The sequence below is a fragment of the Jaculus jaculus genome, chromosome 11 (genome assembly GCF_020740685.1).
Source record: "Jaculus jaculus isolate mJacJac1 chromosome 11, mJacJac1.mat.Y.cur, whole genome shotgun sequence".
Taxonomy (NCBI): Eukaryota; Metazoa; Chordata; class Mammalia; order Rodentia; family Dipodidae; genus Jaculus; species Jaculus jaculus.
The window spans coordinates 82,276,822-82,303,321 of NC_059112.1; the positions used below are offsets into that span (position 1 = coordinate 82,276,822).

General features: G+C 43.6%; 1 protein-coding gene across 2 annotated transcripts in view; it reads right to left on the minus strand.

The window, feature by feature from the left end:
• The window catches only part of Tnik (TRAF2 and NCK interacting kinase), a 429,300-nt gene that overhangs the window by 402,140 nt on the left and 660 nt on the right, over positions 1–26,500 (minus strand). The gene's annotated exons all lie outside the window — the stretch shown is intronic.

Below are 26,500 nucleotides of genomic sequence, written 5' to 3' on the forward strand. Positions count from 1 at the left end.
GTATCTGTAGACACTCCATACGCTCAACCACCTCGGCCAGGGCCAGCTTGGTCCTCTCCTGTCCCGGGGCAGACTGGCCTCATTCAGGCTGCTTTGGCACTGTCAGTCTAATTCCTGTTGCATTGTTGAACTGCACAAGCCAACCACATTCCATACTTGCACCATTGTTTTTATTTTTTATTTTTATTTTATTTTATTTATTTTATTTTATTTTATTTTATTTATTTTTTTTTTGAAGTAGGGTCTCCCTCCAGACCAGGCTGAACTAGAAGTCACTATGTAGTTTCAAGCTGGCCTTTTACTTATAGTGATCCTCCTACTTCTGCCTCCCAAGTGGTGGGATTAAAGGTGTGCACCACACCTTGCTGTCTCTCATCCCTAGTTAACCCTGCACTAGCTAGGGAGAGTTTGATAGATAATCTCGTTAATTTGACTGGATTTAGAAGCACAATGGGGAAAAAAAACAAAAAAACATCTCTAGGTTTATCTGTGAAAGAGTTTCTAGATTAGGTTAACTGGGATGGGAAGACCCACCCTCACCGTGTGGGGCTTCATTCCATGGATCAGTGTCCTCAGACCGTACAAAAAGGAGTGAGCTGGGCACAGCATTCATTGCTCTATGCTTTTTGATTGCAGACACAATGTGACCAGTGCCTTCAAGTTCCTGAAACCATACCTTCCCTGCCATGATGAACTGTAACCTCACACTATAAGGGGAAATAAATTCTTCCTCCTTAAGTTGTTTCTTTTTAGGTCCTTGGCCACAGCAATGAGAAAGTAACCGATACAGGAGACAGACTTTCTTTAGAAGCATACTTACAAGGTTTCAGATGGCTTCATTCAATAGATTTCTGAGCACCTAAGTGTGCCAGTGATGACAGATGCTGAGGAAATCAGAGCGTTGATGGCCAGCTACTCCACCAGCTACCGTCTGCACTCAGAGGGACAGGTGTCCTTTCCCGGGGTTTCTGGTGTGTTCCTGCTGCATCCTGGAGAAGCTGTGACTCAGGAAGTGCACTGGAGAGTCCACTGAGCATAGGAAACACAACTGCTGTACTCACAGTGGCTTGTCACCAACAAAAGCCAGCCCACATTGCCCTGACTGAGGCCAAGTTTGGGAGCTAGATAGTCTGCTGTGTTAATGAATGAAGTCTGAAGGGAAGGAAGAGAAGCAAGAGCAAAAGACCATCTCACCATTTGAGGCCCCATTCTACCTCGTCGCATAGGACAGAGACCAACATTAAGACCTACCCACAACTAAGAGAGGGCTCCTTCAATTCCTCTGGAGTCTCCATACTTCCTTAAGCCTTGGTTTTCCAGTACTACAATAGCATTTATCAAATTCTATGAACTTACAAAATTTTGAATAGCCTACCCTCCACTGTGTGCATTATGAAATGAAGAATCTAAATAGGGAGCTAGAGAGATTGCTCTCCAAATCCCATGTAAGCCAGAAGCACATAGGTGAGGCAAGGGCAAGGTCACACATGCCTACTAGGTGGCAGAAGTATCTGGAGTTTAATTTCAGTGGCTGAGGCCCTGTCATACCAATTCTCTCTCTGTGTGTCTTTCTCTCTCTCTTTCTCTCTCCCTCTAAAAATATAAATAAATAAATAAAATAGTTTTTAAAGGAATCCAAATAGAATGATGGCAAGAAGTTGCTTCACAGTGAACTGTGTATTAAGCATACTATAGAATATAAACGTAAACCAGACACCACTCGCGTCCTTAAGCATCATTTCCAGCCATCAGTGCTGGGCTGGGGAAATGGTTCAGCTGTTAAAGGTTCTTGCTTGCAAGCCTGCCAATCCAAGTTCAAGCTTCCTCAGCACCTGCATAAAACTGATCCTGGGGAACCTATGGCAGTGGGAAGTATAGCCAGGAGAATCTGGAAGTGTGCAAGCAAGACAGGACCTGTCTCAAAAGGACGGAAGTAAGAAGAAACACCCAGGATTGTCCTCAGATCTCTCCACACACGCTGTGGCAAGCTTATGCCTAAACATGCATTATACACATACATTCAAACACAAAAAAAAAACAATAATAAGAATATAAGAAATTTTATCAAGCCACCAATGGCTATATGGACAAAGGATTTTAAGATTAGACAGGTTTGGGTGACACAAAAACAAAGAAGCATATAATGTCACCAGCAGATCCCGGTGACAAACTAATTGTAGTGGCTTGGTTCTTCAAAACAAGGTGTCTGAATAAAAGGGGTTTCTGAGAGCTGATCGGGGCATAAAGAGGGGCAAGTAGAATTTTCTAGATAATAATTGTTCCTTTAGGGGGTTCACTACTCTATCCTCATGCTCCAGGCTCGATCCCACCCTCAGTGCAGCCCCTAAACCACATGTACAATCAAAATGTCAGGGTCCCACAACCCTCCTAAACCCTTCCCTGGAAATCCAGCAACTGGGTGCTTCCACAATGTAATTAGAAAGCAGGAAGTAAAAATACCACTAACACCATGTGAGCATGGAATGTTTACATCCCACTGCTTTTAAAATCAGATTAACTCATATTCAAAAACAGGCCCCATAATTTTTGATAAGCCACTTAAATAAACTTCAGTTTCCATATCAGTAAAATTGGAGTCATATTTTATTACACAATGTAACTACAACAGTAAGACCAGACCTTTATTAAAATATTTAATACAGTACTTGCACTGGGTCAAGAGACTTTCCTGCTATTATAAACATAGTGTCTTTTATAATAACGTGTAATATCAAGATAAATAATGTATAATGGCAGCACTGGCAAAGATAGTTGCTATTATTAGAGCAATACCTCTATTACAATTACTGTTATTGTACAAATTATGTTGCAGGTCAGTCCAAGTTACAGCTGTTTCTTCCTGTGACCTAAGACTTCATGGCCTGGACACAGCACAGTGCCATTCAGGGAGCTGCAAAGCTGAGGAGCACATCTTGAAGCATACATTTCTCTGTGGAAGTCTTAATCCAACTGCAGTCTTATCCTAACCTTGGCCCATAATTCCCTTTACTGAGCTGCCTGCCTCCCGGGCCTTTCCTGAGCACCTGGCACAAGCAGCCAGAAACTGGAAGTTTCCATTGGTTTGATGAACCTTCCATCATGTTCTACTGTGAAGTAAGGGCCACATCCTTCCTGCCTCTCCAGAACATAGGAGAGAAGCCTCTGGGCTTCAGCACCTCCATTTGTGGTGTCAATCGTACCAGCCTGGAGGAAGACACAATGATCGAGGAAACCTAGCTCCCGAGGCAGTTCTATTCCCTGTTCTGGAAACTTCTAAGTCTCTTCCTTTCCCTTCATTTCCTAGTGGAATTTCTGGGCAGAAATTGCTACAGTTGCTACAGTTTCCAGCAACATTTTATTTACTTATTTATTTATGTATTTGTTTATGACAGAGAGAGAGAAAGAGAAAGAGGCAAGCAGAGAGAAAGAGAATGAGCTCGCCAGGGCCTCCAGCCACTGCAAACCAATTCCAGACGCATGTGCCCCCTTGTGCATCTGGCTTACTTGGGTCCTAGGGAATCAAACCATGGTCCTTAGGGTTCACAGGCAAACACCTTAACCACTAAGCCATATCCCCAGCCCTCCAGCAATATCTTTATACTGACAGCTGCCACCTCACTCTCTGTCTTTGCGACTGCCATCCCTTCCATCTACAAGTGCCACTGAAGACTTAGCTCTCCTGCTCCCACAACGCTAGAAAATTTTTCTTCTCTGAGCAGAACTGCTTTTAACAAATGGTCTTCCTGGCGACACAGATATCAAATGTCATTGAACTTCATGAAAAGTAGAGAAGATGGGTCTAATTCTTCTGAGTCACACTCTAAGAGATGAATTGCCATCCATGACAGAGAAAGAGGGGTTCTCACCAGAAGAACTGGCTGCCCTCACCATTCCCCCTAGCCAGCCAGACTGTAACTTCTGTGTTCCCCACTGCCGCCAGGACCCAGCACTGTGCTGATCTTGTAGAACAAAATAATAAGTAAAGGACCAACATTTGATAGGCTAGTGTCAGGATGTCAGAAGCTGCAGTTTATCACGGCTCCTCATCATGTGTGGGTGCTACAGGGGTACAGACTCATGGTCCCAGGTTGATTTACTCAACCTGAATTCGCAAATTAGAATTCCTCTGGCGAGTCATATTCGGTACTATGGTTTGATCTCAGACCTCCTTACTCCCTAGACAAGGAATATAGTCCACAATGTTGGCTAGGTACACATATACAACTGGTGAGCAGCGATATTTTTCTCCTCTATTTTAACTAATCTTTTTTTTCTAAAAATTGATTAATCACAGCACATTAAACTCATTCCACAACTCACAGCAACTTGAAAAACATCGGGAAAAACAGCAACAGCAACAACAACAATGAGTTAGCTTTTGGGGGTAGTCAAGGAATGGTCAGATCACAGAAGGCCTTACTAAGTTAAGCATTTAGCCTTATTTGCTGTGAGTCACAAGAAGACATTCACCTCGTGAATGAAAGGATGTAAGGCTTCACAACAGAGCATGACAAGTTGACTGTGTAGGGCTTTCAGTCTCCTATGGGGGAGGGGGGAGGGGGCGGAGGAGAGGAAAGGAAGGGGGACATATTCTGTAACTATCAGGTCTGAAGAAAAGTTCTATGCAAAGGTGACTCAAAGCACCCACCCACTCAGAACAGATAAAGATAGTGAAGAAACGCTCCAGACTGGCCCTGCTGCATCCTACAGTCCAGGCTCTACAGCCCTGCGTTCTCTGGCGTGGGCTATCATTATCTAGAGCTCCTTACACTGAAGGAAGGTATCACTGCTATGCCCATAAAACATGACACGTCCTCGGGAGTAACGGATGGAACAAGAGCAAATGGAACGTAGAACACAGGACAGGCGCCTGCACCCTTCCAGGTGTTGAAGAGCTGAACTTCTTCCAAATGCCACTTTGTGGTCTGACCAAGGAATGTGCCCTGTGGTGTATGGAACTGGCCCAACTACAAAGCAGTGTCTCAGGCACATTACATCCTAACACCTTCATGAAGGTGTAATTTACATACCATAGCATTCACTCATGGTCCTGCCATCCCACTTTGGAGTATTTCTATCGTGAAAAGAGAGCCCTCATGCCCATTACTGTGTCAAAACTCCCCTTGCTCATTTCCAGCCCCTGCTGAGCATAAGCCTGCTCGCTCTGTAGACCTGTCTTCTCGGCATCTCAGACACATGGAATTCTATACCGTGTGATATTTCTATTGACTTCTTTCATAACATACTGTTCAGGTTTTTCCATGTGTCAATACTGTGTTCATTTGGGCTGCCAAAAAACTTGCACTGTACAGAAGCACATCTTGTTAGCTAGTCTATTTGGCAACTGACAAGATACCTTAGTTGTTCCCCTCCCCCGATCTTTTGTTCCTTAGAGGTAATACTGTGAACACTCATGTACCCTTTTTAAATGGCCATATGTTTCCATTTCAATCTGTGAAGCTCAGGAAGTGGACCCCTAGCTCAAACAGGAAGTTTCCACTCAATCTTTTTCAGAAAGAAACCCAGCTGTATTTTGCACATCGCAATCCCACCAGCACCATGCAAGACTGTCAGATTTTTTTCATATTCTCGGGGTACAGTAGCCTTAAATTCATATTTACATTTACTGTGGATGAAATATAGTCTAAATAAAGTTTTCATGGGTAGATCTGAGACCTGTGACATTCATAGGACCTCATAATTTATTTACATTCTAAATTGACTTGAACTTATATTTTAAAAACCAGTGTCCAGTTGAAAGCATGCTTAAAATTAAAATCACTCAGGATCAAAACCCAATGCCATACCACTAACTGTTATAGGAAATTTGATCAAAATATTTGTCAAAAGGGAATTAATTATCAAGGAATCAAGCAAGACCAATGAGGACACACCACCTACATGAAACAGAGTCCCAGTGAGGGCAAAATCATAATTGCTAGTGTGGGATACCAGCACTTACTTATAAAATGGTCACAAGACTGTTGAAATTTGAGGCAATTTGTCTTGTTTCGAGTGATGAAACAGAAAACAGAGACCCTGCTTTCTCAGAAGAGAAAAGAAACAGACTTGACCACAAAAGGTACAGAAAGCCAGTAGTTACTGGAAACTCCCTGCTGCTTTGAAACCAACAAGTACCTTTTGCAAACATGCACACAGATCAGAGGAGGGCCAGGAGGATTGGCAAGCAATTTGTTCAGCCATCCCACGAGTACAGTAAGCTCAGCCCTCTTCTGCACAGCCTTCCCTTCTAGAAAGTCCACTTCTACTTGGGACATCGTCTTACATTGCTGAGATTTTTTTTTAATTTTAATTTATTTATTTGAGAGCAGCAGACAGAGAGAGAAAGTGGCAGAGAGAGAGAGAGAATGGGCATGCTAGGGCCTCCAGCCACTGCAAATGAACTCCAGATGTGTATGCCCCCCCTGTGCATCTGGCTAACGTGGGTCCTGGGGAATGGAGCCTCAAACTGGGGTCCTTAGGCTTCTCAGGCAAGCGCTTAACTGCTAAGCCATCTCTCCAGCCCATATTGCTGAGATTTTATTTCAAGTTCCCATCATATTTTGCTGAATTTGGGGCATCTCCTCTATCCACAGAGGGGCTGCCTCCTTGGGAAGGCTCCTGTCTGTTTCTCAAGGAGAGGACCCACCAGGGATGCCTTTTCTAGTACAATGAGCTCCAGGGAGAGTTAGGTACCCAGCTGGGCAGGTCCCAGGAGATTCCCGTTGCTGAAGTTGAATCACTAGAGGAAAACAAAGAAGTAACTTAGAGTGGGTTACCTATGATGTAGAAGAAACACCATTCCTCTCGCTCCTGCCCCTGTGTGTAGAACCTATGAGTCAAGAACTGGCATGGGTTACATTTTTCAAATACTCCTGGAGAAACCAGACTAGTGTTCATAGCTTAGTTCTATACACCATTCCTACCCTAGGCAGCACTTGGGTGCTCAGATGCTCTTCATTACTGGTCTACCTGGAAAGAAAATGGACTTCTCCATGACTCGGCCTGCTAGATGACAGGGCAGGGCATTTTAGGGAGAGTAGGTCCTTGCTAACCATCCCAGATAAGAGACAAGGACCAGGACTATCAGGCTCCAGATCCCTAGCATTCCTAGGCATTGAGGGAGTTTTCAGAGTTCAGGTCCAAAACAGCAATGTTCCCAAACTCAAATGCCACTTCATCTATGCAAATGGTAGCACAGCTAAGCAAATGGCTGTGAGGCCATTTGCGATTCACAGTTTCCTTAGATAAAGCCTAAGACAACACTGTTTTGTACCTACTTAGACATTAGCAGGACAGGAGGACATCAGGCCCACTTGAGAAATAATATCAAGCCTGGCTAATATATAGATTGGTAAAATGGTCTCTTTGGTCATTGCCCTCTCTCAGTCCTTGAGAATATGCTGGCTATTCTATGATTAAACCCTATATTCTTTTTTTTTTAAATTATTTTCTTGTATTGTATTTATTTGAGAGAAAAAAAAGGAAGAGGGAGATAGAAAGAGAGAATATGGGCATGCCAAGATCTCTAGCCACTGCAAATGAACTCCAGACACATGTGCCACCTTGTTCATATGGCTTACATGGGTACTGAAGAATCAAACCTGGGTCCTCAGCCTCATCAGGCAAGTACCTTAACTGCTAAGCCATCTCTCCAGCCTGATAAACCCTATTTTCTACTTTTCACCTTGTCTCATTTGAGTCTTTTTGATGGAGATGAGACGACAAGGACCAGGAGCCATTAGTTGTCCAGAGCAAGGGCCTGGTGACATCGCCCCCACTAGGAGAAAGCTGTCCCTCCTCATTCTGAAGAGAATCTTCCAGGTGACTGAATGTGTTATCCTTTTAGAGAGTAGTTGATATTCTTGACAAAAATAAGCAACTCACCGATATTCCAATGTCATTAAGACCTCTTCCGAGTCACTTGGATCTACCTCTCAAGTTACCAATATTTTGCAAAAGCCTAATCATCTTTAACCAAATAGGTTTCCCATCTAGCTTAGCAGTCATTAGCAAACTATTTTCTCTTGTGTGTTATTGCGTAAGTGGGATGGTGTGGTATGATGCAAGCACACATACGTGCACACGTGTGTGGAGGCCGGAGAACAGCCTCAAGTGCCATCTTCCAGATTCTTAGGGACTCATCAAGAAGATTAGATTGACGTGGTCAGCGAGCCCCGGGTCTGTCTCTACCTCCTCAATGCTAAGATATAACAAGAATGCCCCAACACACCTGGCCTCTTTTTGAATTATTTATTTATTTATTTATTTATTTGAGAAAATGAAGCAAAGAGAAAGGAACATATAGAGAGAATGTGGGCATGCAGGACCTCCAGCTACTGCAAACAAACTCTAGATGCATGTGCCACCTTGTGCATCTGGCTTTCATGAGGCCTGGAGAATCGAACCTGGCTGCTTTGGTTTTGCAGACAAGTGCCTTAACCAGTAAGCCATCTCTCCAGCCCCACACTTGACTTTTTAATATTAAGTTTTAGGAACTGAGCTCAGGCGACCATGCTCTTAGGAGACCTTGACCTACCACGTTCTCTCTCTCTAGCACCATCTCTTTCCTAAGAGCTGTTTTTCAAATCATCTTTCGCAGCAGTGAGTATGGAATAAACTTTAGACACATGAACACTGCAGGGTTGGACATACAGTTGCTCTGACACCCACAATCAGCATCAACCACCCTCCAAATAAGCAGACATGCAACAGAACCAGTCCACTTATCTAAGAGCTGTGGACTGAATAGCAATGCAGGGAATTTTTGTGGCTGAGGAAGAGAGGTTACAAAGAAATGCTACAGCATTTCTCAGTCAGGAAGTGCTTTAACTTGCCCTGCTTTCTGGATTTCAAACATCCATTCTCTTAACCAGGTCTCAAAGGAAAAAAAAAAAAAAAATCACCTGAAGATTTTAGGTTCTAAATAAAAGAAGGGTTAAAGGTATATCAATATGGATTCTTTTTTTCTCCTCCCCTTCAAATTTCAGGTAAAAGTCAGCACCTGCTAGGGCTTTAAATTAAATCCCTAGGGCTGGAGGGATGGCTTAGCCGTGAAGGTGTTTGTTTGCATGCAAAGCTGAAGGACCCAGGTTCTATTCCCCAGGACCCACGTTAGTCAGACGCACAAGGGGGCGCACACATCTGGAGTTCATGTGCAGTGGCTGGAGGCCCTGGCATGCCCATTCTCTCACTCTCTTTCTCTGTCAATTAAATAAATAAATAAAATTATTTTAAATTAAATCCCTATAGGCCCATAGGGAAATTAACACCACAAGTTTGTGTCTTGTCGACCACGAATGCAGGGCTTTTCTGGGTTCTGTATAAACTTGCTAATAAAAATAAAAGCAAGGGGCTGACACAGTGCTTGTGGTGTTAGCATGAGGATGGAGCTCAGACCCCCAGGCACTCACATCGATGCAGGCCAGGCGTGATGGCTCTCCCGAACGCCAGTGCTAGGGAGCTGGTAACAAGGGCAAGCTGGCTAGTGGGACCAGCCCAGCTGGCAAACTCTGGGTTTCAAAGAAAAGACTGTTTCAGTCACTAAGGTGGAGAGCCATTGAAGAAGGCACCCAGTATCAATCTTTGACCTCCATTTGCACCCACGTATGTGAACACACAAACAAGCTAAGGAGTTCCTTCCTTAAAACAGTCCAAGATCATGAACATGGCAGAATTTTTAACTCACTATCTCCCTTTTAAAAAAATTCTTTGTGGGCATGTTTGTGGGTGTACAAGTATTTCTGTGTGTGGTGTGTGCATGTCACAGTGGGCATACAGAGATCAAGGGGCAACTTTTGGGTCAGTCTTTGACTTTCCACCTTGCTTGAGGCACAGTTTCTTTCTCAGGATTGTCACTCTGCTGTTCTTTGCTGTTCTAAGCAAGGGCCTTTCAGAAAATGCTGTCGTCTTCACCTTCCATTTTCCCATGAGTACGAACATGCTGGGATTACAGAAGTCCATGCCTCTGGGATTTTTACTTGTAGTGGTGGTGGCGGGATATTCAGCCTTGAGTGATGAACAGTTATTTACTCAGCCATACTCCCAGCCTAGCTATGTGCTCATGTTACAAAAAAAAAAAAAAAAAAAAACAATCCAAGAGAATACTAATGTGAAGTTTTAAAGTCCGTATTCCTAAAACCTGTGCTACCCACTGTTTCTTTGGGGCCTTAGGAAAAGGCTGCACTCACCTTCTACGAATCACTACTTTTACTCACTGATAGTTCAGGCACGTTCAAATTTCAATATATTTCAGTGGCAACTTGTATTTACTAAACCGTATTACGATTGTTTCTTTCAATAGCTCTTCTCTCATTCGTCAGCATTATGTCTGTTCTGCTGTGTCTTCGGCACCTAGCACAGTGTTCATTGCACAGCAGGTGCAAAGTATTTGCTGGATGAATGGGTAAACTGTGAAAGAAAAGCTGTCTTTGAAACATTTAGACCAGTGGTTCGGAGTCGCAAAAGAAGACCGGAATGAACAGAACTCCCTGCTGCCCAGGTTGCTGGGCCCCCTCCTGAAAACTTCTGGATCAGTCAAATAGGACCAGAGACATGATCCTCCAAAGCTGTTGGTCAAAGACCTCACTTTGAGAACCACTCATTCCAGCAGCTGAAGAATGAGCCTTCTCTTAGGAAAATCACAATGCACAAGATAACATTTCCTGAGGATCTGCCCGCTCCCGAGTTCTCCACGCCCTGCTGGGTTAGCCGCACAGTTCCTTGCTCTAATCACAATCTAACCTGGCAACACAAGGGTATACCTGGAAGGGGGTGATGTACTGACATACGCAGTAACAGCAAGAAGTCCTGAATATGGTCAAGCTGAAGATGTTTCCTTTCTCCAATGCGTCTCTCTTTTTAAAAAATAATGTTAAGGTGTTTTTTAAAAATTTACTTGACACACAGAAAGAAACAGCAGGAAAGAGGCAAATAAAGAGAGAGAGAGAGAGAGAGAGAGAATGGGCACACAAGGGCCTTCAGCCACTGCAAACAAACTCCAGACGCATGCACCACCATGAGCGTCTGGCTTACTTGGGTCCTGGAGAATCAAAACTGGGTCCTTTGGTTTAGCAGGCAAGCATCTTAACTGCTAAGCCATCTCTCCAGTCCTCCAATGCAATGGACCTACTGTGCCATTTAATCTATGATTCCCACACAGAAATTAACCAGCCCCATGTTAAACCTCACTTATTAATATTCAACATCTTAAAGAGTCACAATCAACACTGAGTCAGTAAATCACTCAGATCAGCTCAAATAGAGTATGGGCATGAATAAAAGTACAGATACACTATAACGCCACCATCAGACTTCAGCCACAATGCAAAGTTATTCCAAACTCTAATCTCTAATCGCTGCATAGGTTTTTCAAAGCATAGCAGGCATTAACATCTCCATGCATACTTTCTCATGCCCTGTTCTGGATTTAACTGCACTTATATCCAGATTATAATCAGTGAGGGTATATAATTGGATAATGTTCACGAGTACTTTGAAGATATAAAGTGCTCCATAAATGTTAAATATTATTATTATTATTTAAATACAGCTTGCAATTACTGCTTACAAGCTATTCCGCCTACCTCCCTGTTATAACTTGATTACAGGCAGTACAAGAAATACCTCGAGATAGAAATGACGAAACCATGTCTATGAGAAGCTCTGTATTTTTTACCCAAGGCATAAATAATTTATAGGCATTTTAAATGGAAAGTTAGGTTATAAAACCTAGTAAATTGAGGCAATTGGACTCTGTAAGAGTGACAACCATAAAATTGTGTAGATTTTATTAGTTTCTGATTTATAAGTCAGATGGAAAGTAGAATTGTTGCATGTGTGTTACACATATGCATGTGCATATCTGTATGTGTATGGATGAATGTATGTGTGCAATTTATGTGTGTGTGTGTGTGTGTGTGTGTGTGTGTGTGTGTGTGTAGGTCAGAGGATAACCTTGGATGTAATCCTCAGATATGCCAACCAGTTCTTTTTGAGACAGGGTCCCGAATTGGCCTGTAGCTCACCAGGGTCCCTTACCTGGTAAGCTCCAGGGATCCACCTATCTCCGCCTCCCCAGAGCTGGGCTGACAGGTGCCTGCCACCACACCAGCCTTTCCCATGGGTACTGGCGATTGAACTCAGGTCCTCATGCTTACAAGGAAAGCACTTTGTCAGCTGAGCTATCTTCCCAGCCCCAAGGATATTTCAACTTCCCAGCTCCCAGCTCCATCTTCTGTTTTCTCCATTGTAAATCTTTCTTCTCCTTGTAATGGTGGGGATCAAACCCAGGAGTTTATCCAAGGCAAACATTTCACTACTGAGCTACACCTCAAACCTTGTGCTGTAATCTTTAAATATCTAAATATCTATATCCATATGAAAGAAGTCTCAAAATAATATCGACATGAATCAATTCCATAGAAACCTTCCTTCCAGCTATCATAGCCCTCAATTATGGGGATGAGGGACCTGAACAGAAGAGCCCCAGGCTGATGTGAAATTCACTATGTAGTCTCAGACTGGCCTCCAACTCTTGGCGATCCTCCTACCTCTTTCATTGATTTGTCTAAGCCTTTTATAAGCACTTGTAAATGATACCACTTACTTCGTAAGAACTTTAGAGATTGTTTATATGCTTTCATTCTAAATTTCACTTCTAAGAGAGTTACCCTAGAGAGTAGTATGCAAGCAGAGACACATGTGCAAGGATGTCTATTGTAGAACTGTTTCTAGAAGCTGAAATCTGAAAAGAACCTCAAGCTGCGCCAGCAGGAATGAGTTAATCCACTGTGATACATCTCTGCAGTACCATTCCCAGCAGCCTAAAAAGCATGATTAAAAAGTTAAATTTGGGGGCTGGAGAGATGGCTTAATGGTTAAGGCACTTGCCTGCAAAGGCTAAGGACCCAGATTTGATTCCCCAGGACCCATGTAAACCAGATGCACAAGGTGGCACATGCACCTGGAGTTTGTTTGCAGAAGCTGTAGTCTCTGGCTCTCTCTCCCCCTTCCCCCTTTATCTCTGCCTCTTTCTCTTTCCCAAGTAAGTAAATAAAAATAAAACATGATTTTTAAAGTTAAATCTTGACTTAATATTGTATTACATAGTGATATTTTAGGCATAATAACAGCATTGTGGCAAATGTATTTTTAAGATGAATAATAAAATTTATAAACGAAATGGTAAGATGCTCCAAACTAATGTTGAGGAGAAAGTACATACAAGTTTTGTGAAAACAAGATCGGTCATGAGGAATAATTGTTGCAGAGGGCACTACTAACCCACTTACACACTTCCTTCTAGCAGCCTTGGGAAGCTTTAACTCACATGGGTTAAAATTCAGTCTTGTGAACGGACAAGTGTTTTGTAGGATGCTCATGCAGTTGTGCAACAATGAGACCATCTCACTTCAGGCACTTCAAGGTATGGTCTTGCATTCCCTCCAGACACTAAACTACTTAGTTGTCCATGGATTTGCTTGGCCTGGGCACTACTTATAGACAGAATGATATGTGTGGTGACTGGTGTTTGTCTTTCTTCTTTCACTTAGTATAGCATGACTCAGGTCTTTCTTGTATTGATGAAGGCTATTCCATTGCCTGGACAAACTACATTTCATATAGCATTCATTAGCAAATGGGGCATTTGGGTCCTTTCTTCCTCAGAGCTTGTGGTAATTTGAATTAGGTGATCCCCATAAACTTAAGTGTTCTGAGTGCTTGATCCACAGCTAGTGGCAATTTGGGAACTAAATCCTCCTGGATATGGTGTATTATCAAGGGCAGACTTGTAGGTGTTATAGCCAGCTTCCCCTTGCCAGTGTTTGGCACATTCCCCTGCTGCTGTTGTCCACCAGATGTTGGCCAGGAGGTCATGCCCAGACTCTGCTAATGCCACAGTTTTCCCTGCCATCATGGAGCTTCCTCTCGAGTCTGGAAACAAAAATAAATCCTTTCCTCCCACAAGCTGCTTTGATCGGGTGCCTTGTGCCAGCAATTCAAGGCTAACTGCAACAAGACTATAATGAAGATTTATGCATATGGTTTGTGTGAATATACATTTTCACTTCTCTTGGGTTTGTAGCTAGGAGTGGAATTACGAGGTCAAATCATAACTCTATCTATAATTTAACACTTTAAAGAACTGCTAAACTACTTTCCAACAAGACACTGCCACTTTACCCATTCCCACCAGCAACATACAGGCATCCTGGTAGTCTGTAGACTTTTACATAGGCTGGAAATTTCCTTGGACACATTTTTAGAACTATCTCATAGTAAAACACTAGTAGAATGAGGAAAGACTGATTGTTAAGTTTGCTAGTTTGCTTGTTTGCTTGCTTGTTGGTCATGTTGGTTTGCAAATACTGGGGATTAAACCTCAGGCTATATTGGAGTGTGTGTGTGCATGTGCATGTGTGTGTGTGTGCGTGCACACCTGCACACTTACACCACAGCCCACATGTGAAGATTAGAGGACATCCTGAAATTGTTGGTCCTCTCCGTCTACCTTGCTTGAGGCAGGGGTTCTCTTGTTGTTGCTTACAACCAGGAAGTCCAAGCTAGCTGGTCCACAAGCTTTAGGATTCACTGATTCTACCTCCCATTTGGGATTACAGACGCTTGAGCCATTTTGTAACCAGCTTTACATAGGCACAGGAAATTCAAACTTCCATCAGCAATCTTGGGAGCAAGTACCTTTAACCAAACAGCCATCTCTCCAGACCTGACCTTAATTCTTTTAAAGCTATCTGTTTAACCATAGACATTAGAAGAAATAACTAATCCACATACCACAGTATATGTACCTGGTTACCATAAGGATTATATAAAAAACTCCTTTTGCTTTGAATTTATTTTCCAAATTTTTTGTGATGACCATGTGTTGTTTTTATAATGAGAGGAAGAGAAAGCTCTTTTTTTCTCTTTAGTTTTAATTTTACTTGTTTTATTAAGTGGAAACTTTGTATGAACACACTGTATATAAAACCATTTCCCCCCTCCCTGCCTCTACTCCATTGAGGGCCTTCCTCAGTGGGATTTCTGGTAATCACCATGTGGTTGTAGGTTACAGTTGGGAGAGCAGCAGTTTGTCACTGTGGGAAGGGCAATGTCTTCGTCTGGAAATTCCTTCCTACCCTGTGGCTTTTACATTATTCCCACCCCCTCTTCTCTGAGCTTCTTTTAATTAAATACATCTTTAACAATTCAGCAGTCTTTGTTCACATTTACTCTGCATTTCTGGACCCTGAAGCCCCAAGGGTCATCCTGGTTACATGTGTCTTAGTTCCTACACATAGTTCAAGTCTCCACAATGGGACTCTCTTGGCAAAAAACAAACAAACAAACAAACAAACAAACAAAAAAACAGTTTTAGTTACTGATACATTTATTGACTTACTTAACTTTCTTACTTACATACTTATGGGGACAAAACCCAAAGCTTCACTTATGCTTAGCAAGCACTATACCCCCAAATTCTTTTATTTTATTTTGAGACAGGGACTCACTAAGTTTCCCAGTCTGGGCTTGAACTCACACCATACCCCAGACAGATTTGTAATCCTTCTGCCTTAGCTCCCTGAGTCGCTGGCTTTGCAGACCTGTGGCACTGAGCCAACTTTACTCATTTATAATTTAACTTAGCTAGGCTTTCCTCTACCCTTGGATTTGGCTGCTTAACAATTAAGAATATGCTGTACATGCAAGCAACGTTGTTACCATCCTTGTAGCCACACTATGCCAGGTTTACTTCTGTGTGGTGGTGGAGAAAACTGATACTCCAAGCTAGCCTATATGTTAGCAATCGAAGTGAGAACATGGCATGATAGGATGGCATTTGGGATTTGTCCTTCAACAAGACAAGGATCTTCTCTGAGCCCCCATTTCTACTTATTAAAGACAGGTAAATTGGATCACTAATCTCTAAAAAGAAAGACAGATGTCTATTCTATTCTTTCTATTCTATTCTATCCTATCCTATCCTATCCTATCCTATCCTATCCTATCCTTTTATTCTATACAGACATTCAAAAACAACTTCCTTTTATTTTCATTTCACCCTTCCATAGATTAATGTCCTAATAATGGCCTTATCTGGGGCTGGAGAGATGGCTTAGCAGTTAAGGCACTTGCCTGTGAAACCTGAGGACCCATGGTCAACTCTCCAGATCCCACTTAAGCCAGACACACAAAGTGCTGCAAGCCTGCAAGGTTGCACATGTGCACAAGATGGCACATGAGTCTGGAGTTTGACTGCAGTGGCTGGAGGCCTGGCATGACAATTCTCTCTCTCTCTCTGTCTCTCTCTCTCATAAAAAAATAGGCCAGTTTTGTGCTTGCCTGAAAAAAAGAAAGCTTTATCCTATGTACAACTTTTATTAGAAACTGCCATATACAAATTTTGGAGAGATAAAGTATAAATAAATGTGATCTTTTAGACAATTAATTTCATCCACTTAATTGGTATTTTTATTATTTATTTATTTATTAATTTAAGAGAGAGAAAGAGGGGGGAGGGAAGGGGGGAAAGGGTGTGCCATGGCCTTCAGCCACTGCAAATGAACTCCAGTTGCATGTGCCCCTTTGTGCAACTGGCTTATGTGGGTCCTGGAGAATTGAACCTGGGTCCTTTGGCTTTGCAGGCAAATGCCTTAACTGCTAAGCCATCTCTCCAGCTCTCAACTAGTATTTATTGAATCAGTGTTTATCATGTTCCAAACATAGTTCTAAACACTAGGAATAATGGTGAATACACAGCAAGAACATCCGTCAGTTTGGGTTCTAGTGGAGCAGGTAGTTTTTTTTTTCCTAATTCCACGTCGCAGTAATTGCTTTACTGACAACAAATCCCAGGTTGGGTAGTCATAGGGTGGGAGGGGGTGTTATGTTAGAGACATGTATCAAGGACTTGCCTCCCTGCCCAGCGGCACAGCACTCTCATAAGCTGGAAAGATAACACATCGGAGAAAGGCTCTTAGTGTGGTGGGCAGCCTCCGCCTTCCAGGGCCTGTAATAACTCTTGTCTATGGGTGGTAATGACTTTTCAGGGTCTTCGACTATAAAGTCAACCAAGTTTCAATGTCCATATACACTGCTGAAGTCTACTAGTCTGCAGTTTGAACCATACTGTCAAGCTTCCAATTTTACTGATTAGAGAAGCTGTGCTTGAGAATCTTCCTTTATTTTAGAGCCTACTCCAGGATGCCCAGCAGCAATAGCATACACAAGACCCAGCACAAGTCACCACCAGCTTTCCTCCTGCTGTCCCGTCTTCAAGGAGCACATCTATATTTTAAAGCATAAATCATAGCCTAATGTTTGGAAAAATAAGTCACCTAAAAATGAAGAAAGAAGAAGTAGGGAGATAGCTCAGGGGTAAGAAAGGGCTCTGTCTACACACGAGGCCACATGAGGACCTGGGTTTGATTTCCTTGCACCCATGTAAAAAGCTGGGCATGGCTGAGAACACCTGTAACCCCAGTGCTGAGGCAGAAGCAGACAGAATTACTGGGGTTCTCGGACAGGCAGTCCAGCCCAAAACATGGAGAGCTACAGGTTCAGTGAGAGACTTGGTCTCAAGGAAATAGAATAGAAGAGCAATAGAATTAGAAGCCCAGTGTGCCTCCACATGGTGCTCATCAGGCATGCATGTCTGCACCCACACATTCATACACACATACATAGATAACACACACACACACACACACACACACACACACACAAGCTGCTTATACTGCACACACAGACACAAAAAAATAAGGAAGGGATATAACTTTTGAATAGTAATTCCTAGTTCACTGAGGTGATTTGTTTCTAATTTCTTGGTTTCTCCAAGACCTAGGTTTTACATATTCAAGACTTTATCACAGAAGAGTGACAGTATTGGAAGAAACCTCTATGCATTTTCTAGATCAAAGCACTCCTCTTATGAGTGGACAAACCAAAGCTCAGAGGTGTTGGGGGGGGTCAAATGCAGCACTATGGCACTGAGCCCCCATCCTCTAATGCTATCTCTCCACCAGACCCCACCATCGCTCAAACCCTCTCTACTCACTGCCAAGATAAAAACATGTAATATTCCAGTGGGCACCCTAAAAATAAAGACCTCTCAACTCTTATTATTGTTTTTGAATAAAAACATTTGTAGTAAACTGTTGTATAGCTATTCCCTCTTAATTGAATGATTCCCTCCTGGAGAGAAGAGGTAGGCTTTTAAGGCTCATGAAGCTATTTAAGTTACAGGACTTACAAGGCTCCCTTCCCCAATGTTATATAAGCAGTAAGCAACATGTGACAAGGAGGAGACTCTCCTCTGTGGAGCTGCCTTTAAGTTCCACAGGCAGCTCTGGGAATGCAACTTTCCAAAGCTGTCACCCAGGCAGGGGTGAGCTTGTCATTGAAACAAGTACCTTTCAGTCCCCAATGGTCCTTTAAGTAACCCTAGTAAACTCAGTGGTTCACCAAGTTAGGTTCAGGTGGGATGCTTTCTTTGCAGTTGGTACCGTATGTGGAGTAAACAGATATTTGTTCCCCTGGTCCCAAGAAAAATAATATAACAGAAATATCATGAGAATGCTACAGTTGTAATATCCTCCATACACACACACACACACACACACACACACACACCTCAGGTCAGCCTTTGGATCCTAACCTACAACAATTGAAACTGTTCAAGAGAAGGGAATAAAGAAAACAGAAGCAGTTTCCATAGTAAGAAGAGTCTAGAAGTGGAAATCCCTCCACAGACCTTGAAATGATGTCACTTGACTGGTGCGCTTGAAATTGTGCTTTATGTAACTGGCATCCACTGGAGATGTACCCTCCATAAAAGGCAACCCCTGGCAGGAGAGATGGCTTAGCCATTAAGGTACTTGCCTGTGAAGCCTAAGAACTCATGTTCAAATCTCTAGGTCCAACATAGCCAGACGCACAGTGACATGAGCACAGAATGTTATACATGCGCCACAGGGGGCACACACATCTGGAGTTTGTTCACAGCCACTGAAGGCCCTGGCATGCCCATTCTCTCTCTCTCTCTCTCTCTCTCTCTCTCTCTCTCTCTCTCTATCTCCAACTCTTTCTCTCAAAACATAAAAATAAAAATAAAAGGCAACTCCAGAGTCATGCAACCTGTAGGATATAATAACCCATGTTCCCTGAGATTGTGCTGTGGTCAGCATGGGCACACCTTCACACAGTTTCCACCCCCTCTACATGCAGCACCACCTCTGGTCACTTTATGTATTTTGCCTATTTAATATGTATTTCTTGAGCACCTTTACAAGTAAAAGACACTGGCAGGGGTCCCTAGGAAGATCACATGTACACAGTGCATCCAGGAAGCTTACTGTCTAGTAATATGCACAATCAAAGGGCTGAGGGGATTACCCAGTTGATAAACCATTGACAGATCTGAACCTATGGGTTTGTTTGCCGGACTGTTTATATTTAAAAAGCCAGGCATGGTGGCACATGCTTGTATTCCAAGCAATGGGGAGGACAATACAGGTGGCTTTCTAGAGCTAGGTGACAGTTTAGCTTCATTGGCAAGTTCCAGACCAGTGAGAGATTCTGTCTCAGAAAATACGGCTGGCATCTGAAGAACTACATCCAAGGTTGTCCTCTGGCTTCCACATGCAAATATGTGTGCATACACACGTGCACATGAGCATGTACACATACATACACACATGCATATGTGTATATGAACACATGTGTATGTGTGTAAACACACACTAAGAAGATCCTGAGTGTTATGAAAGAGGTGATGCGAAGTCAGTTCTGAGACAACATGGAAGGGGCAGGGAAAACTTCTACCTGGGAAAACCCATAAACAATTGTGTGGGGAAACTGACCTGTGAGTGTTTATTGTGGGGACAGTAGGCATCAGAAAGGATAATAAGGTAGGATGTACCCTAAAGAACATCTAACAAGGGAAAGAAGTGGCCCCTGTGGTAGGAGGAACCTCATCATTCTGACTGCAGAACGTGGAGGAAAGCCCGCCTGGAATGACAGCTGGCCTTACCATCCTGCTTTGGGGCAGACCTTGGCCCCTGGGCTGCGGAGTCAGAAAAGGTCATGGAAAAGAAATGTGAGGACTGGAAAAGTGCTTTAGGAAGACTAACACGGCTGCAGTGTACGGACCAGGTGGAGATATGGGAAGCAGGTCTGGTCATGAGTGCTGCCTAGGGAAATCATTCCAAGGAAGAACAGAGAAAAGAGGGTTCATACAACAGGTGGTAAGAAAGTACATACAAACTTGGGATAAAAATCAAATGTGTTTTCAGAATTAAGGAGGTACTTACTTTGTTTGTTTGCTTGTTTTTTGAGGTAGGGTCTCACTATAGCCAAGGCTGACTTGGAATTCACTATGTAGTCTTAGGGTAACCTCAAACTCATGGCAATCCTCCTTCCTGGTGGAGGTACCTTCCTGACACAACTAGAGTCAGCCTTGGCAAGAAATAAATGAAGGGACTATTTTTCTCTAGAAAGAAACTTCCAGACATAATGGGAGAAATTTCAAGCACAATTCCTCCAGAAGTTTCTAGTTAAGCTTGCCTTCTCTCTCTCTCTCTCTCTTACGTTCTTTCTCCCTCTCCTCACTGGGAACCTTATATTTATTCCCATGGAATAACATTTCAATTAAAATAATCACAATTTTCTGGATGTTCTTAGTATGCTACTAACAAACTAGCTTAGTTTCTCTTCTCGGAGAGCTCATTTCTTCCTAGGATGGAAGAAGCAATGTGACATTCAAGCACCTTTCAGAGTAAAGTTATCTCAGATTCTATCAGAAATGAAATCAGAGACTGGTTGCGCTCAGCTGGGCATGGCATCCATGATTCAATCACCACAGCCCAGACACGGTGGATGTGAGGACCACTCTCACTGGATGAAGGCTCGGCACTCCAACAAGAAGGGTATGGATTCATTCTAGAGCCGCAAGAAGAAAAGGCCAACCAAAGACTCAAAATGGTAAGCTTTCAAAGAGCCTTAGAGATAAGGAGGGGAAATATGATACCTCAATGAAGGCAAAGCACTCAGGACTCTTTCAACAAAACAGTCTATGACCTCCTAAGTAGATAATTATGCAGACAGCAAACCATGACATATTAGCTTTTGTACTAAAGATTACTCCAATCAGTAATGAAGACTAGAAATGCTTATGCATATTGCTCTGATGTTCTGAAAATTACTAGTGTGCCCTACTTTATTATAAGGCAATGCCATTGTACAGAAAGTACCTAAAAAAATAACAGTGTGTCTAGTGAAAATAGTGCCATGCTATTGCCACTTGAAGATACTGCTATCACTTCATTAGGTTTTACTAAAATCTCATTTTAGACTGAATTTAATTAAATGCTCTGGGGTAATCAATTAATAATGTTTCAAGATTTATTTAAGACCCAAGAGACCACTGACCAGGTTTTAAGTACTGGGCTAGTGTATCATTTTTAAGTGCCCACTCCACTCCACACACATCCCTATGAACAAGTAAAAAAAAAAAAAAAGTATGAAAAGGCATGGCACAATAAACGTATTCACATTTGATTAATGAATAAATCATCCATAAAGAGGCAAAAGAGGAAAAAGAAAAAGAGGAAGAGAAAATTGTTTTAATGAATTAAATTGGTGACTGATCTGATACTAATCTACAAATATGGTCATCCGCCGAAATCTTCTGAGCTGAGCCTATCTCCCCTGCAAGGAATGATGGTCCTGGAGCCAAGTTCAACTGAGGACTCCTGAGAAGCTGACAAGGTCGTATTAACACATGAAAAGGAAAGTACAGTTGAGACCCGCTAAGAAGCTTTTTAAGAAGAAGCACCTTCCAAACCAGACATGGTGGCATATACCAATAATCCCAGCATTCAGGAAGCTGAGGTAGGAGAACTGTGAGTTCAATACCAGCCTGGGCTCCAGAGTATGATGCAACTAGTAACAGCTTATCTAAAAAAACAAAAACTAAAAGGCCCTTTCTGATATCCTTTTCTCAACACCATCTTTTTTCCTAGCTTCTTTCTTTCTTTTTTTTTTTTCTTTCTTTTTATTTTAGGAAACACAGTTGTGGTGATCAAATGCTGGTGGGATTGGGTTTCTCATAAAATTCTGTTCAATCTTGCAATCACATATGTGTAGAGTGCTTTGTGATTCTCCATGCACTGCAATCAACATTGTCTTTCATTTTGAAGCCAGAGTGTGATGAAGGCAAGCAGTTTTGGTCCTTCCTACTTTATATTACCAAATCTGCTAAGAATTGTGAGGAGAACACAGAAACTGGTGTTCACAGCTTCATTCGCTTATTCACTCATTTGTTCATCCATTCATTCATTTATTCAACTAATAGGTTCCCTGGGTTCAAAGTCTGCAGGTCCTTAAGAGCCCCTGATCTAGTGAGGAAAAAGAAGGAAAGCCATGGTCTTGGGAGATACCTCAGTCTGTGCAAGTACTTGCCTTGCAAGCAGGACCTGAGTTCAATCCCCAGAATGCACGTAAATGCTGGGAGAGGTGGCATATGCCATTAATTCCAGTGTGAGGGAAATGGAGACAGGGAATCCCGGGAGAACATTGGCCAGCCAGTCTAGTTTAATTGGTGAGCTCCAGACCAATGAGAGACCCTGTCTCAAAAAGAGGCAGATAGCAACACCCAAAGTTACCCTACACACACATGCACACATGTATAGGCACACCCAAATACTTGAGTTCCCATACACCTGCTTATACACATACATGCCCACAGCAGATACCTACACGTGTAAAAAAAAAGTGGGGGGAACTGCACGCCCATGGTAACACAAGTGTGAGAAGTATAGCTAAAAGATGTAAGGCCTGCACTAACATCAAAGCTTCAGTGGGGTTTGGAGGGAGAAAGATGAGCTGTGAGGAGATAGAGGGAAGGCAAGTAGAGGTCATCTCATTTTGTTCAAATAGAAACATGTGAGACCTGTCACAAGCTGAGAATAGGAGGCCCCAGTCTCGAACACCTGAACTTGTGGCTAAGGGGAAGACAGCCAGCATGTTCCAGTACACACACACACACACACACACACACACACACACACCTCTCCAAAAAGCATTCTGGGCTGAGCTAACTCACAGGAAACAGAGCATCCTGGTGGTATGTTTCATCTTTTAATACTGCAATGTCTTGAAGCAAATGTGACTCAAGCCCAGGTCTGAATGAGTAAATTGTTTATGTAACCTGCGTACGTATACACACATCTTAATACACCCACATGGCTTGTTTCTCTCCATAATATCGTATGTCATAGCCATATCCATATTGATTATACCAAGCATGCACAGACTCCATAAATCTCACATGCAGAGACGTCGGAATCATGTGCATGTCTGGACGGACCCCTGGGGACATGTTCAGATGGAGATGGGTTACTGGGAGAGGTACCAGCTCAGGGCACCCATCTGCCCTGCATGCTTCAAACAGCCAGCCACTTGCCTGCAGATAATGCACTGAAGAGAAGCTGGAGAAGACGAATTCCAAAGGTTCCCGAAAGCTCTGTGGTTGTCTCTATATGTTGAATTTAGTTGCTTCCCCACTCTGAAGAAATAAAATCCTATGACCCTGGTGAAATGATTTCTCTCTGCCTTTTTTTTTCTTTGTGCTCAGGCAGAAAATGTATCATTGATTTCCTTTTCGGCCCAGACAATGTGACTTAGAGCAGAGAGGACTGATTGAGGAGTCAGGAACCCAGGATTCTCTCTTCCGACCACTCTTATCTCCCCATGGCTGTGTGACCTTGGGCAACAGACTTCACCTCTCTGGGTTTCAGTTTCCCATGTGTTATGTGAAAAGCATGGCCAAAGGTTCTACAACTCCAGGTTTACATCTACAAAACTTCTCCACCCCACAGCCAAACTGTGGTTTATTTAAAAACCAGCAATCAACAAATGGACGTCTGATGATCACTTTTCTAACCAAAGACCCCCTGCGCTTCATTTCACTTTTAAAAGCCATCCAAATTATATATACATAAAAAAATATGCATGACTTAACCATGCAGGCCTGTCACTGGTTGTTCTAGTTTGAACTATATACATTGTTCCTATTTGGGGAAAATTCAGACTGGGATCAGTGGCTGAGAACAGTAAGCCCCCCACCAAAAAGAGAAAAAAGAAAAAACGAAGAGACAGGCTTCTCCAGACACAACCTGCTTTTCAAGCACTGAGCCCAGGGTTTGTGAAAGCAGCACTGGACTGTGTACATTAAAGAGCCGCTGAAACGGAAAGGCCTGGTTGGGCTGCAAGAATTCTCCCAGAAGCCACTGACCTTGCTTGCATTTCAGGGGTCAGACACTCCCCAGGAGGTGCTCAGCAGGCAGGCTTAGGTGCCCACCTTTCCAAATTCTGGGACGTGGGACTAACTATGCACGGATTTGTGTGCATGGCCAAGTCGCTTTTGAAGAAAAACCAGCTTGCACACATTATGTGCCACAAGCCCTGTGAGGTGCGTCTGTAAACCTTACAGACAGCAGTTTTCGCCAGTCACCCTAAAAGGATGGTTGTTGCCCTGGGTCACTGTACACCTTGGTGCAAGCAGCAAACCAGGCGGAGAACTCATTCAACTGCCCTGGCCACAAAGAGTAATCTGAGTGAAAAACGCCAAGATGCGTTCAAAACACAGATTGCACCGAGCACCGGGCTCCCGGAGTGTGATCCCTCCCGGTGGCTCCCCAGCCTTCTGGCTCCCTGCTTGGTATCTCAGGAAGAAGAAGAAAAAAAAAAAAAACATTCCGGTGGGAAAAAGCCCATAGGACGCTAGATGGGGCTTAATTTAAAATCACATCAGTGTGATTTCCATGAGAGGAAAGATGTCTAGAATTTAGCTCAGGGAAATCCTGAGCCTGGCCCATTGTTCAGGCCCCCTTCCTCTTGACCACTCCCCCTTCCCCAAGTCTGGGTCATCCATCCACCGGATTAACCCACTGGCAGCAACTTCCAGGCAGAAAGTGGGCCAAACGAGCTCACAGTGGGTGAACAGGAAGCCACAGACTCGTGCACTCCGCTGCCAACCTCCATGCCCAGCCGCCCATTGGTTCTGGATGTGGCGGTTGGGCACCAGAGAAACAGACGCCTTACTGTAAGATGCACAAGCGTCAACTGGCCACTATCACAGCCCACTGCAAATCAAACCCTGGTCCTTCCTGACCCAGCGCACCACCTGGCCGAAACCTTACCTCTGGGGCCCGAAGATTAAGGGAAAGAGGCAAGGATTAAAATAGGAAAGGTAGGGAAAGAGGCTTCCAGAACCTGAAGAAAAAGTATCACTTTGATCACTTTAACCAGAGACAACTCTAAAATATCTGTGAAGAAGTAATGTCAAGAACAGCATTAGCGTCACCAGGTAAATGGCCCCAAGACTCGGCATCAATTGAACAATGTATTCCTCCTCCCAGAGCTAGTGAACTTGCGCCCACACTGCCGGTCGGTGTGAAGAGCCACCCTTAATCTGGCCTCACCCACCCTCCCATGGATCAAATATATACACTGGCAATTTATTTTATTTTTAGTTCAGGAGAGGAAGAAGTCAGTCGTGTTCAGATTGGTGACCAGTCTTCCTCAGATTCCCCACTGCTGCCACCGCCACCACCCCTCACCCCCTTCCTGGCAGACAGCATCTAATTAAAATGGCAAGAACGCTCTGCCCCCCCTTCCTGAAGGAGTGTGCTGGGATTGGGGATGGGGGTGGGGAAGCATCGAGAGGCTGCACTGGGATTCCTGGTAGTCTGATCTCAAAACAACAGCAAAATGGATTCTATATCGCTGATGTCTTAGTCAATACAATGAAAAAGGCATCTGAAATGATTCACGAGAAGGCGATAAGTAGCAGAGTGGCTGGAAGGGGGGACGGAAAAGGTTCTACAAAGGACTGGACACCGACCCGGGAAAACACCACACACACACACACACACACACACACACACACACACACACACACACACACACACTCCAGGGAGTTCCAGTGTGGTTGGGAGAAAGCTGGTAGCAACATCCCCATCTCCCGCTTAAGTTCAGCCATGAAACGGAAATGTCACAGCCACAAAGTCAGAGGGACGCAGGCAGGGCTGAATTCAGACCCTAGGTGAGGCTGAGTGGGCACCCTGGCGTCCAGGGGGAGGGGTCGCAGTTGCCATCTACAAAAACCCTGGGAGTAATCACTGGGGCTCCTCGGAGCGGAGCGGCAGGTTCCGCTGATGGGGACAGCCACACTCCCCGATGTCATCTTGCAAGGTAGCTGGAAAACCTGAGGGACCAGTGTGTCTATTCGCGCGGTGATTCTTCCCTGCAGAAAGGGGCAGCTGGGTCTCGCGCCTTGGCACGAGACGGCTGATTGCATTGCCAGGGGCGTGCACACACACACACACACACCACACACACCACGCACACGCGAGCCTTTCATTTTAATGCTCTTACGCCCACCTAAGATGAAACTGCCGTAAGCTGCCCGAGCTCTGGGGGAGCCCTGGCCAAAGCC